At 36.2% G+C, this 13417-nt stretch overlaps 1 protein-coding gene across 1 annotated transcript in view; it reads right to left on the bottom strand.

The window, feature by feature from the left end:
• The window catches only part of TFPI (tissue factor pathway inhibitor), an 85478-nt gene extending 72294 nt beyond the window's left edge, over positions 1-13184 (bottom strand). The window contains exon 1 of the mRNA XM_068968139.1: positions 13097-13184. The gene's annotated coding sequence lies outside the window, so the exon portion shown is untranslated. The remainder of the gene's footprint in view (positions 1-13096) is intronic.
• Positions 13185-13417: the final 233 nt, after the last annotated feature.

The following is a 13417-nucleotide window of genomic DNA, read 5'->3' as shown; positions in this document are numbered from 1 at the left end:
ACATCTGAATCAGTTCTAATGAGGTGGATGAAACTGGAGCCTACTATACAGAGTGAAGTAGGCCAGAAAGAAAATTACCAATACAGTATATTAATGCATATATATGGAATTTAGAAAGATGGTAACGATGACCCTATACGTGAGACAGCAAAAGAGATACGGATATAAAGAACAGACTTTTGGACTCTGTGGGAGAAGGCAAGGGTGAAATGATTTGAGAGACTAGTATTGAAACATGTATATTACCATATATGAAACAGATCAGCAGTTCAAGTTCGATGCATGAAACAGGGCACTCAAAGCCATTGCACTGGGACAACCCTGAAGGATGGAATGAGGAGGGAGGGGAGAGAGGGGTTCAGGAGGGGGACACATGTACACCCATGACACATTCATGTCAATGTATGGCAAGTAATTAGCCTCCAACTAAAATAAATAAATTAATTTAAAATAAAAAGAAAATGTATTTCAGGACCACTGTTTCTCTTATATGTCCATCAATCAATCTCTTGATTACATAATTAATCAGTTAATCTATTAATTAATGCTGAGTGTATTCATTGGAAAGACTGATGCTGAAGCTGAAACCCCAATACTTTGGCCACCTGATGTGAAGAACTGACTCATTGGAAAAGATCTTGATGCTGGGAAAGATTGAAGGCAGGGGAAAAAGGGGATAACAGAGGATGAGATGGTTGGATGGCATCACCGACTCGATGGACATGAGTTTGAGCAAGGTCCGGGAGTTGCAGATGGAAAGGGAAGCCTGACATACTGCAGTTCACGTGGTTGCAAAGAGTCAGACACTACTGAGTGACTGAACTGTAACATCTTAAGCAGCAGCATATGTATTTTGGAAAGACACAGAAAGACAGTTGAGACCTTCCTAACAGGGTTTTAATTAAGACTTTGATTAATAGCTTATATAATTCAAGTTGATATTACCTTTTCTAAATTTTAAAAAGATGAATAGATAAAGTCAAGTCTGCTTCTTCATTTCCTTTTAAAGTCTGTTGCAATCCTAGATTTTCTATGCTATACAAATATATTGGAAATGTCTATACTATCTGCCTTTGACAGTATCAGTTGTATTATAAGAAAAAGAGAGCAACATGTTAGTCCATGTATAGGAATTTCCCACAAAATATTCTCATACTATCACTTCCTTGAGGTAAAGAGAAGCAAAATTTACACTCAATATGCCTAAGACTAGATATTTATAACATTTTGGTTTCAGATAAATGATCAGGTAACTTTGTGTCTGATTATGAAAGTATTATGATTCCAAATATTAGCTAGAGTTTTATACTTAAGTACAATAAACATATTGAACCAATAATGATCAATTTTCTCCCTCTTCAGTGAGTGCAATTGTGAGTGAAATAAATCTTAATGTGAAAAACCTGAGAATTTCTGATTGTGCTATAGTGAAAAATACCTGAGCTTAGTTCAAGACTGGTACTGCAGCTGTTGGTGACTACACCCATGTGTTAAGATGACATCCTGAGTTCAACTTTCTGAATTATCATTGTAAAGGAACGGGGCGCTCCAGGCAGCTGAGTCACAGTCTTCCAGGAACTGCTGATCTTCAGCATTTCCATTCAGACTAAAATGTCAGACCTGTGAAAGAATGAACTATGGTCTCAAGAGAATGAAAGGAAACCGTTGCTACTTCATTTTTTATTTATAGCGTCCTATAAAGAGTTCTGTTTTCTCTTGGTTCCTCACATTGAATGTTCATTATTTTATATTTTTATAAAAATCAGCTAGTTTCTCTAAATTGCCATTCCATTTTCCCCTATCCAAATTCTACCAACACATAACCAGGAATCTGATAGCATGTTCTTGTTAAAAGGCTAATTTTACTGACTGCAATTTTCTTACAATGAAGACCAGAGTTTTAATTTTGTACTACATTACTTTCAATCCTAATAATTAGGTTGATTTATAAATGACTACAATTTATCACACTGTACACATTTTTTTGTCCTGCAAAAGATCTAATATATAAAAAGTATACAGTTAGGACTTTCATGGTGGTGTAGTGGATAAGAATCCTTCTGCCTGTACTGGGGACACAGGTTCAATCCCTGGTCGGGAGAGATCCTATATGTTGCAGAGCAACTAGGCTTGAGTATCACAGCTACTGAGCCTTTGCTCTAGAGCTCACATGCCCTAGATCCAGCAAGTCAAAACTACTAAACAGGTGTGCTGCAACTACTAAAGCCTGTGCTCCACTAAAAGAAAAGCCACTGCAATGAGAAGCCCATGTACCACAACTAGAGAATAGCCCCCACCCTCCTCAACTAGACAAAGTCTGGATGCAGCAATGAAGACCGAGTAGAGCCACAAACAAACAAACAAACACAGCAGTACACATGTCCAAAAAACGTTAAGAGAAGTATACAGTTAATGCTCAGCTTGAAAGATGTTAAAAGTTGAATTTGCTTATTCAAGTATAATTTTGAATTGTAATTGATGCTTTTGAACTGTGGTGTTGGAGAAGACTCTTGAGAGTCCCTTGGGACTGCAAGGAGATCCAACCAGTCCTTCCTAAAGGAAATCAATCCTGAATATTCATTGGCTGGCCTGAGGCTTAAGTTGAAGCTCCAATACTTTGGCCACCTGATGTGAAGAATTGACATTTGAAAAGACCCTGATCCTGGGAAAGACTGAATGCAGGAGGAGAAGAGGATGACTGAGGGTGATATGGGTGGATGGCATCACCTGACTTAATGGACATGAGTTTGAGTAAACTCTGGGAGTTGGTGTTGGACAGGGAAGTCTGGTGTGCTGCAGTCCATGGGGTCACAAATAGTTGGACACGACTGAGAGACTGATTCAAGGATAATGATAGAAGTGAGGCTCTAAATTTAATCTCCTCCTAGGCTTTTCAAAAAAGATATTTTCTCAAAAGTTTCTTACCCATAGGATAACTTAGGAATCTCTCCCCCACCCTTATTCATACTACATCGTTTCTCTGCCTTTGAAATCTTTATCTTGCCTTCTTCAGGATATATTATTACTTGACACTCTTTTTGATCCTAATGCTATAAACTGCTTTCCTTGAATATTATCATGTTCAGATACAATTTTCATGGTTATGTGTAAGATCCTGAGGGATCTGAGGAAAACTATTGATTCCTTTCTAAGGAACAAATACACACATGGCTCAGATATTTTTCTCACACATTTTTGAGGACCATTCGTGAATGCTCATTCACTCATATCTTTTCAGAAGAGGCTTCCATTCAGAAGGATAGATGTCACTTGTATCTCTTCATCCTCTGAATAAGGAGATAGTAATATGGAATGCAGGCAAGAGAGGATGGGAGAGCAAGGTTGACATAGTAGTGGCAGGGCAAACACTGGTATCTAAGGAAACTTTTACTTTCTTTAGGGCTGTAATTAATAAATTTAAATAGATTTAAAGGAGTTTCATTCAGAGTTTACCACTAATAGAAAAGAGAACCCTCTCTTGCCATGTGAATTGAGGCTAATTTAAATTCTCTCTAGTTAAATACTTTTCTTCCACTGGCATATTCTTCAGCAATTCCTTAAGAGAAAAACATATAAAATATGAAACTTGAAAAAAATTATTGCCATTGAAAGGAGAGCTTGAGTGTTTCTAAGGTGAGTTGCTTATTGCTTATCTCTTCAATTTTTATAAATCTGCATTAGTTGCCTGGATGTACATGCCATAATTATTGTTTTATTGTGTACCTGTTTCCTTTCCTCATAGACAGAGTAACTATGTTAAAAGAGACCCAAAACCAATAAGATGCACAGAAACTTGAATAATGTATACGTGAACGTGAAGTCGCTCAGTCGTGTCCGACTCTTTGCGAGTCCCCATGGACTGTAGCCTACCAAGCTCCTCTGTCCATGGGATTTTCCAAGCAATAGTACTGGAGTGGATTGCCATTTCCTTCTCCAAGGGATCTTCCCAACCCAGGGATCGAACCTGGGTCTCCCTCATCGTAGACAGATGCTTTACCATCTGAGCCACCACAGTTACATAATTATAAAAACAAATTCTAATGCTAAATATACTTTGTTTGCAATGTTTGCCATTTGGGATTATCTTTTTATCTCAATTTGTATATATAATTAAGCAAGTAATACCTGAAACTAAGTTTCCTTTAATAAAAAGAAAAAAAAAAGTTTTAATTTGTGCTGTCAATGAACTTTCCAAACTTTCAATATGTACAAATATCCAGGAATCAGGGGAGGAAAGATAATTGTGAGAAATTGTGATAGAAAACTATCAGTAAAACCAATCTTAAATTCATTACAAAACTCTTGAAGCTCTAGATAAAAAACACTCAGCACTCAATTTTGGAAATGCTTGTTGAACGAGTGACAATTTGATTGGTTTTAAGCTAGTAAGATTAATTTATCATCTAAAATAAGAGAGTAAAATATTAGCCACCCAAATAGCTACTATTATCAGAAAATCATAATAAAACAAACTGCTTATCTGAGATGAAATAATTAATTTTTAGAAATAGTGAATTTATTCATATAAATATGTAAATATATTTACTCATTTACATAGTTACTGAGATATAGCAAGCAAAAAATATTTACCTTACCCAGGACAATCAATGAATTACAGTTTATATGCTCTTAGGATATGTCTATTTATGTTCATTTTTAGTTTTATAGAGTATCATTAAATTAAAAAAAAAATGCTCTTCCACACTGCACAGCAAAAGAAATCATAAACAAAATGGAAAGATAACCCACATGATGGGAGAAAATATTTACAAATGATATAACCATGAAGGGATCAATCTTCAAAATATACAAATGGCTCATTCAGCTCAATATAAAAAATAACTCATATACATGTATGGATGTATGTGTGTGTGTATATATATATATATATATATATATGAGCTCATGCAGCTCAACATAAAAAAATACAACCCGATCTGAAAATATAAATAGACATTTCTCCAAGGAAGATGAACAAAAAGCACAGGAAAAAAATGCTCAGCATTAATTATTAGAGAAATACAAATCAAAGCTACAATGAGGTATGACTTCATGTCAGTAAGAAAGGCCATCAGAAAAATCTACAAACAGTAAATGCTGGAGAGGGTGGGGAAGCCTCATATAGTGCTGATGGGAGTGTAAATTGGTATAGCCACTATGGAGAACAGTATAGAGGTTCCTTAGAAAACTAAAAATAGAGCTACCATATGATCCAGCAATCCCACTCTTAGGCATATATCTCGAGGAAACTATAATTTGAAAAGATACATCCACTCCAATGTTCACTGTAGTAGTATTTACAATAGCCAGGATGTGAAAGCAATCTAAATGTCCCTTGACAGATGAATGGATAAAGAAGATGTGGTACACATATATAATGCAATATTAGTCATAACAAATAATGAAATGGTACCATTTGCAGCAACATGGATGGGCCTAGAGATTATCATGGTAAGTGAAGTAAGTCACAGAAAGAAAAATATCATATGATATCACTTATATGTGGAATCTAAAAAACTGATAAACTAATTTACAAAACAGAAACAGACTTACAGACTTAGAAAACAAATTTTGGTTACCAAAGGGGAAAGTTCAAGGGGAGAGACAAAATTAGGAGGTTGGGATTAACATATACACACTACTATATATCTTCCCAGGTGGCTGAAATTGTAAAGAATCTACCTGCCAATGCAGGAGACACAGAAGATGCAGATTTGATCCGTGGGTTGGGAAGATCCCCTGGAGAAGGAAATGGCAACCCACTACAGTATCCCTGCCTGGGAAATCCCATGGATGGAGAAGCCTGGTGGGCTTTAGTCCGTGGGGTTGCAAAGAATCAGATATGACTGAGCACGGATACTCACTTACTATATATATAAAATAGAAAACAGATAACCAACAAGAACCTACTCTACAGCACAAGGAACTCTACTCAATACTCTGTAATAACCTATATAGGATAAGAATCTGAAGACTAGATATATGTATAACTGATTCATTTTGTTGTATACCTTAAACATAACGTTATAAATCAACTATATGCCAATATAAAGTAAAAATTTAAAGAAAAATAGTTCTTCCACTTTCAGCTATAATGGATTAACATTGGATTTATTCTCCCTCCTGCTGCTGCTGCTGCGGCTGCATCACTTCAGACGTGTCTGGCTCTGTGCGACCCCATAGAGGGCAGCCCACCAGGCTCCCCTGTCCCTGGGATTCTCCAGGCAAGAACACTGGAGTGGGTTGCCATTTCCTTCTCCAATGCATGAAAGTGAAAAGGGAAAGTGAAGTCACTCAGTCGTGTCCGACTCTCAGCAACCCCTGGACTGCAGACTACCAGGCTTCTCTGTCCATAGGATTTTCCAGGCAAGAGTGCTGGAGTGGGGTGCCATTGCCTTCTCCATTCTCCCACCTGAAACAACTTAAAAAAATAAAACAGTCAAAATATATTAAATAATATTTGAGCTAATTAAATACTGGTAAGTGAAGAGCAGTAATCCCATAAGGATGGGAAACAAGATTTCAGCCCTACATTCGTATCTGCTCCAGCACACTGACTGAAGGGAATTTCTACATTCAAAGACAGGAAGAGGAGGCTCTTGAATTGCTCAGTGGTCTCCCTGAGTTTAGTAGAAAGCATATTCTCTGGAGGGCCACGGTGGCTAGAGTATTCATGGCAGAGTAACAGAGTAGATAGCTATACAGAAAGAGAGACCCAGAAATCTTCAGATGGCCTCAAGTCTTCAGCTTTATATCTGTTACTGAACACATGAGAGAATATCACTTAAGTCTGGGTAAAGAACCACCTTAATGGGCTAAAGCGGAGTAACACTTAAAACACACGTAAAGCTGCAAATATTTCTGGTCCCTACATTTAAAAAATCCCCATTCCTGGTGCACTAAGTAGTCAGAGGTTTTTTTGTTTGTTTTCCTCAGCACTGGGGGAAAATTAACCATAGAGTAAACATTTCTTTGATTCTGCCTAACAAAGCTTAACAGTGAGATAACAAAAAACCAGACTGTTTGCAAATAGTTCAACTGTAACTCAAAAAAACGCTAAATATTATTTACTGGTAGACAGCATATGCAGCACTTTAGAAGATAATATTCATAATATTAACCATTCAAACAAAAATTACAAGACATGCAAACAACAGTAAAATATTATGAGAAGGCTCAAGATGACACAGAAAACAGAATTAACAGACAAGAATATTTAAACTAAAATTTTAGCTGCACTCATATGGTCAAGAAACTATAGAAAGTATTGAGTGTATTAAATAGAGAAAGAAGATAGAGACTCAAACTGAATTTCCACAGATGAAAACAACAATATTTGAGATGAAAAATACGCTGGAAGGGACTATAAACACATTGGACATAGAAGAAAAGACAAGTAAATCTGAAGACTTAATGATAGAAACTATGTATATTGAGACACAGAAAAAAAACCCAAAATATTATTTTTCTTGTACTCATTTTTCAATTTTAAGTATTTTTAAGTGTACAACTTCATGGCACTAATTACATCTATATGTATTTACAGTCTTCACCCCGAGCAGAAACTCTGTATCCATTAAGTAAGAACTCACCATTCATTCCTTCCTCCAGACTCTGTTAACCTCTGTTCTACTTTATTTTTCTATGAATTTGCCTATTGTAGATTAAATTCCTTGTAAGTAGAATTATACACTATTTGTTCTTTTTTTATGTCTGGCTTATTTCACTTAGTATAATGATTTCAATTTCATTCCCGTAGCATGAATCAGAAATTCATTCATTTTACAGTCATGTATATTTAAAATCAGTTGCACATAAAAGAAGGAAATGGCAACCCACTCCAGTGTTCTTGCCTGGAGAATTTCGTGGACAGAGGAGACTGGCAGTCTATAGTCCATGGCGTCTCAAAGAGTTAGATACAACTAAGCAACTAACACTCTACTGACTCTTTTATGTGCTGCTACTGCTGCTAAATCACTTCAGTCATGTCCGACTCTGTGTGACCCCATAGACGGCAGCTTACTGGACCCCCCCGTCCCCAGGGGATCTTCCTGACCGAGAGGTTGAACACAGGTCTCCTGCATTGCAGGTGGATTCTTTACCATCTGAGCCACCATATGATATTTTAATATAAACATTTTGCTTTATTTCATGGGATACTCTGAAGTTTATGCCTAAAGGAACTTTAAAAATATTACTAGTATTTTACAACAAACACCACTATTCTGGAGACTCACCCAATTTCTGCTATTTATTTCATTGCATGACCCAGATAATCACAATGGTGTGATCACTCACCTAGAGCCAGACATCCTGGAATGTGAAGTCAAGTGGGCCTTAGGAAACATCACTATGAACAAAGCTCATGGATGTGAAAGAATTCCAGTTGAGCTATTTCAAATCCTAAAAGATGATGCTGTGAAAGTGCTGCACTCAATGTGCCAGCAAATTTGGAAAACTCAGCAGTGGCCACAGGACTGGAAAAGGTCAATTTTCATTCCAATCCCAAAGAAAGGCAATGCCAAAAATCCTCAAACTACCACACAATTGCACTCATCTCACACACTAGTAAAGTAATGCTCAAAATTCTTCAAGCCAGGCTTCGGTTTTAGAAAAGGGAGAGGAACCAGAGATCAAATTACCAACGTCTGCTGGATCATGGAAAAAGCAAGAGAGTTCCAGAAGAACATCTATTTCTGCTTTATTGACTATGCCAAAGCCTTTGACTGTGTGGATCACAATAAACTGTGGAAAATTCTGAAAGAGATGGGTCAGATGACCACCTGACCTGCTTCGTGAGAAACCTGTATGCAGGTCAGGAAGCAACAGTTAGAACTGGACATGGAACAACACACTGGTTCCAAATAGGAAAAGGAGTACGTCAAGGGTGTATTTTGTCACCCTGCTTATTTAACTTATATGCAAAGTACATCATGAGAAACGCTGGGCTGGAGGAAGCACAAGCTGGAATCAAGATTGTTGGTAGAAATATCAATAACCTCAGATATGCAGATGACACCACCCTTGTGGCAGAAAGTGAGGAACTACAGAGCCTCTTGAGGAAAGTGAAAGAGAAGAGTGAAAAAGTTGGCTTAAAGCTCAACATTCAGAAAACGAAGATCATGGCATCTGGTCCCATCACTTCATGGCAGATAGATGGGGAAACAGTGGAAATAGTGGCTGACTTTATTTTTTGGGGCTCCAAAATCAACACAGATGGTGATTGCAGCCATGAAATTAAGACGCTTACTCCTTGGAAGGAAAGCTATGACCAACCTAGATTAAGCAGAGACATTACTTTGCCAACAAAAGTCCGTCTAGTAAAGGCTATGGTTTTTCCAGTGGTCATGTATGGATGTGAGGGTTGGACTATAAAGAAAGCTGAGGGCTGAAGAATTAATACTTTTGAACTGTGGTGTTGGAGAAGACTCTTGAGAGTCCCTTGGACTGCAAGGAGATCCAACCAGTCCACCCTAAAGGAGATCAGTCCTGGGTGTTCATTGGAAGGACTGATGTTGAGGCTGAAACTCCAATACTTTGGCCACCTGATGTGAAGAGCTAACTCATTGGAAAAGACCCTGATGCTGGGAAGGATTGAGGGCAGGAGGAGAAGGAGATGACAGAGGATGAGATGGTTTGATGGCATCACTGACTTGATGGACATGGGTTTGGGTGGACTCAGTTGGTGGAGTTGGTGATGGACAGGGAGGTCTGGTGTGCTGCTGTTCATGGGGTGGCAAAGAGTCAGACACGACTGAGCAACTGAACTGAACTGAACTGATTCCATTTATAAGCCTTGCAAAGTAAAGAATGGGGTGTTACTTAAAAATAGGTTTTTATGGTATTCAAGGATGGGATAGATGTTGGTGAGAAACGTGAATAAGAGATAGAAAATGAGGTTAGCAGCAGGGTGGTGGTGGCACTGAGGGTGTGGTACAGAAGGGGATCAATGGTTATGCTTAGAAATAAAAACACCATCATGCTATATTATCATGATATATTATATTACATCATATCATGCTATACTAATGGGTACTTCCACATTCCTGATGTTGAAATAACCCAATAAATAACATGCAATATTTATTCAGTCCAGAGAGAACTATCTTCCCAGGACCAGTGGTCTACCAGATAGGACAATCTGGGATAGAAATATTGCAGCATTGGGACTTCTACTATGGAACATGGACCTCTCTTGTTTTTAAAATAATTAAAAAAATTTTTTTTCCAACTAAAGAAAGAACATAGAACCCCAAAGAAAGGCCACGAGAGAGGAACATAGCAGATTTGACATGCTTTTTTAAGAAAAACACCAATGTTTTTCTTATTGGTTTTGAAAAGAAGAAAAGTAGAAATGACTAGAGTGCCCTAAGCCAATTGGTAGCTGAATCCTAGGTTCTGATTCTACAAAGCATCTGCTACTTGGAGAAGTGAAGACAGGGAGAAAAGAGTTAATAGGAGGACTGGGCTCACAGAGATGATACATCACTCTAAGAAAGCACTTATTGAGGTTCACAGAGGCCCAGGAGAGGTGGTCTAGCAGAAATAGCACTTGCTGGAATAGCTTGCATTCTTTCTTCATTTTGGTGAGATTTAATATGCAGAAGTAGGACTTCAATAGTCATCTCAATTCTAGAATTCAGGTTTCTCCAAATGCACATAGTAATAATCAGAAATCATTATAGTACTGGAATATGTCTATAAAAATATAACACATTAAAAAAATTTTTAAGACAATGCTGCAACTTTATTTAATTTTTTTAATGCTGCAACTTTAATTAGCAGAGTTAAATGTTTTAGATGGTAAACAAAAAAAGGGTGGCTGAAGACAGCGTTTATTGAGAAAAGATGAGTTGGTCTGCAGTACAGTTCTTAGACCTGGTCTACTAGCAAAGATAAACTGATACAATTAACTAAATTTTTAATCAATATTATCATTGAATTTATTCAATTTATACCAACAAACAAGATTTTTTTGAAAACTCTATCCTGAGTACCTTCCTTTCCTTTTCATATTATCTCTCTTACTCCCCCACCCCACCTTTTGTAGGCAGCAATGCTTATTCTCATTTTTGTCTTCTATTAAGTAGAGATGTCAGTTGAAATCTGTATTAAGAGTTTGTGACACTCAATCTAATAAACCAACCATTCCTAAAGAATCTATAATACATCTACTGTTTGGTTAGATGTTCTGGGTGTTCTGGGAATTAATAAAGCCTTATCATCTTGGCTTTTTTTCCTCTAGTAGTTTGTCATCTGTCCAATTATGTTTTGAATTTGAATAGTGTAGATAACTAAGATCAGGTAATTAATTCTTAGGAAGAAGCAAATTAGTTTTATGAAAACTATAGTTTGATACAAAATAATTTTACATTTCAAAAATTATTATTTTTAAATTTAGCAATACTGTTTATATTAGAAGATTCTAGGCAAAGTAGTTGTTGTACAATCGATAAGAAAATAAAACCTAGAATTACGAACAAGGAAGCATCAGCTGATGGCATAATGCATTTGAACAAGACCATATTTCTCAAAGGTGTTTTGATCTAGTTATTGGAGATAAAACAAAAGCTTAAAGATATAAAACTGTACCATTAAAAACAAACAAACAAAAAAAACACAAAACTTGCACAAGTCAGCATATCTAATAGAGAAAGGAACCAAGTTACTAATAATAGACATATCATTAAAACTCTCTGTTAAGACTTTATGGTTACCTGAATAAGACAAATTTGGCTTCTCCATATAACCGTTCAAATTGTTAAAAGCATATGTTTTAAAGTTTTACTTTTAGATCTATAAAGTTAATTATATTCTTAGATCTACAGAGTTAAGTGTCTGTATTCATATTAAGAGTATTCCATCTCTGTTGATGCCTAAGGACACTTAGTATCATTTTATTAACCCATATGCCCCTAATTAAAATTTCACACACCAATACATTTTCAGAGGTTATTTGCCCTTCAGTTTAAAGATTAGATAAACTATAGATTATATGTCTTAAAATTATTATGCGCTGGAATTATATATTTATATATTAAATATATATATGCATATATATAAGAATTCTAAAACAGTTTTATGAAAGATTTTGCTAGGTCAAAAAACTCTGCAATAGCTCAAAATGGACACAACGCTTAACCTCTGATACAAATATTATGCTTTTACACATAAACTATGACTCTTTGGGCTGCGTGTTTCCTGCTTGTGTTCTGCCCTGTATATTTGCATTATCTCAAACATACAAAGTCATTTTGTGACTAATTTCCAGAGCACTGAGTCACAGTGTGGCTGTTGCTTATCTTTTCTTTTCTTTTCCTGCACAGCACTGCTCTTGGCTTTCATTTTTCATTAATACTCATACAAATAAGCATTTTACATAAATAATTTTTTTGTGTCATTATAGTTCTGTGGTTGTGTATTTCTATATTATGTGCTTTCCTTCACTACCAGAAGCTAAGTGTAACATCATTTTATAAGCAACCAGAATACGACAGTACATCATATTAGGTATGTAATCTATTGCTTTAATTCACATAATTGTACTTTATATAGTGCAATCCTGTCTATTCTTATTTTACTCTCTTAGAATATGAGTTTTTGTCTTTGGAGACTTGTAAAATATTTCCTTAATACTTTGAGATTAGTTAATGATGGAATGAAATAGAAAACAAGAATTCTGTTTATACCTTATTTTAAACATCACCAATTGATGGCAATGAAAGAACTTTCTTTAAACATAAGACTGTCAGTGCCTTATTGTATTTCTTTATATACTACTAAATAATATTTAAAGGTTAAAAAAATCTTCAGAAAATTCCAATAAAAACACAATTAGTAAAGAATTGCCAATCGAGGCTTAAAATTATAAACAAGGGTACATCTCACCAACTTAAAAAAAATGATATATTTGCTTAAAATTCAATGCAAATGCTGAGAATTTAGTTTTGCATTACAATCAGCTTATTTACAGAGAAGGGTCAATTTCCATTGTAGGGTTATAGACAATGGTCCTCTCCTACAAATCTTTGCCTCTCAGCACCCTGCTTTTCCTCCAGGAAAAAGAAATAAAGGTTATTTATTGCCAGGTACTCACGAGTAAAATCTCTGAAGAAAGATCTTAGAAAGATTTTTTCAAAGCAGAATTGAGTTCATTCTGTTTTCCCTTTCATGCATCGAAGAGAGAATTTATCTTGTCTACTTCTTCTTTTAAACAGATGGAGAAACTGGGGCGTGGAAAATAATGAAAGAAATGGAATCTGATCCTGCCCACAGTGAAAGGGCGAGGTAAGAATTTGACTTTTATCCAGCCCAAAGTCGCTCCAGTCTATTGGAGCAAAGAAGAGCCTCAGAGAACACCCGCAGCTGGGAACAGCCAGGCTTCCTGTTTAGGTCACTGCAACTCTTTTTAGGCTAA

The sequence above is a fragment of the Capricornis sumatraensis genome, chromosome 3 (assembly GCF_032405125.1).
Source record: "Capricornis sumatraensis isolate serow.1 chromosome 3, serow.2, whole genome shotgun sequence".
NCBI classification, from domain to species: Eukaryota; Metazoa; Chordata; class Mammalia; order Artiodactyla; family Bovidae; genus Capricornis; species Capricornis sumatraensis.
Note: the sequence above shows the minus strand (reverse complement) of the source record. Positions and strands in the feature narration are given on the sequence as shown.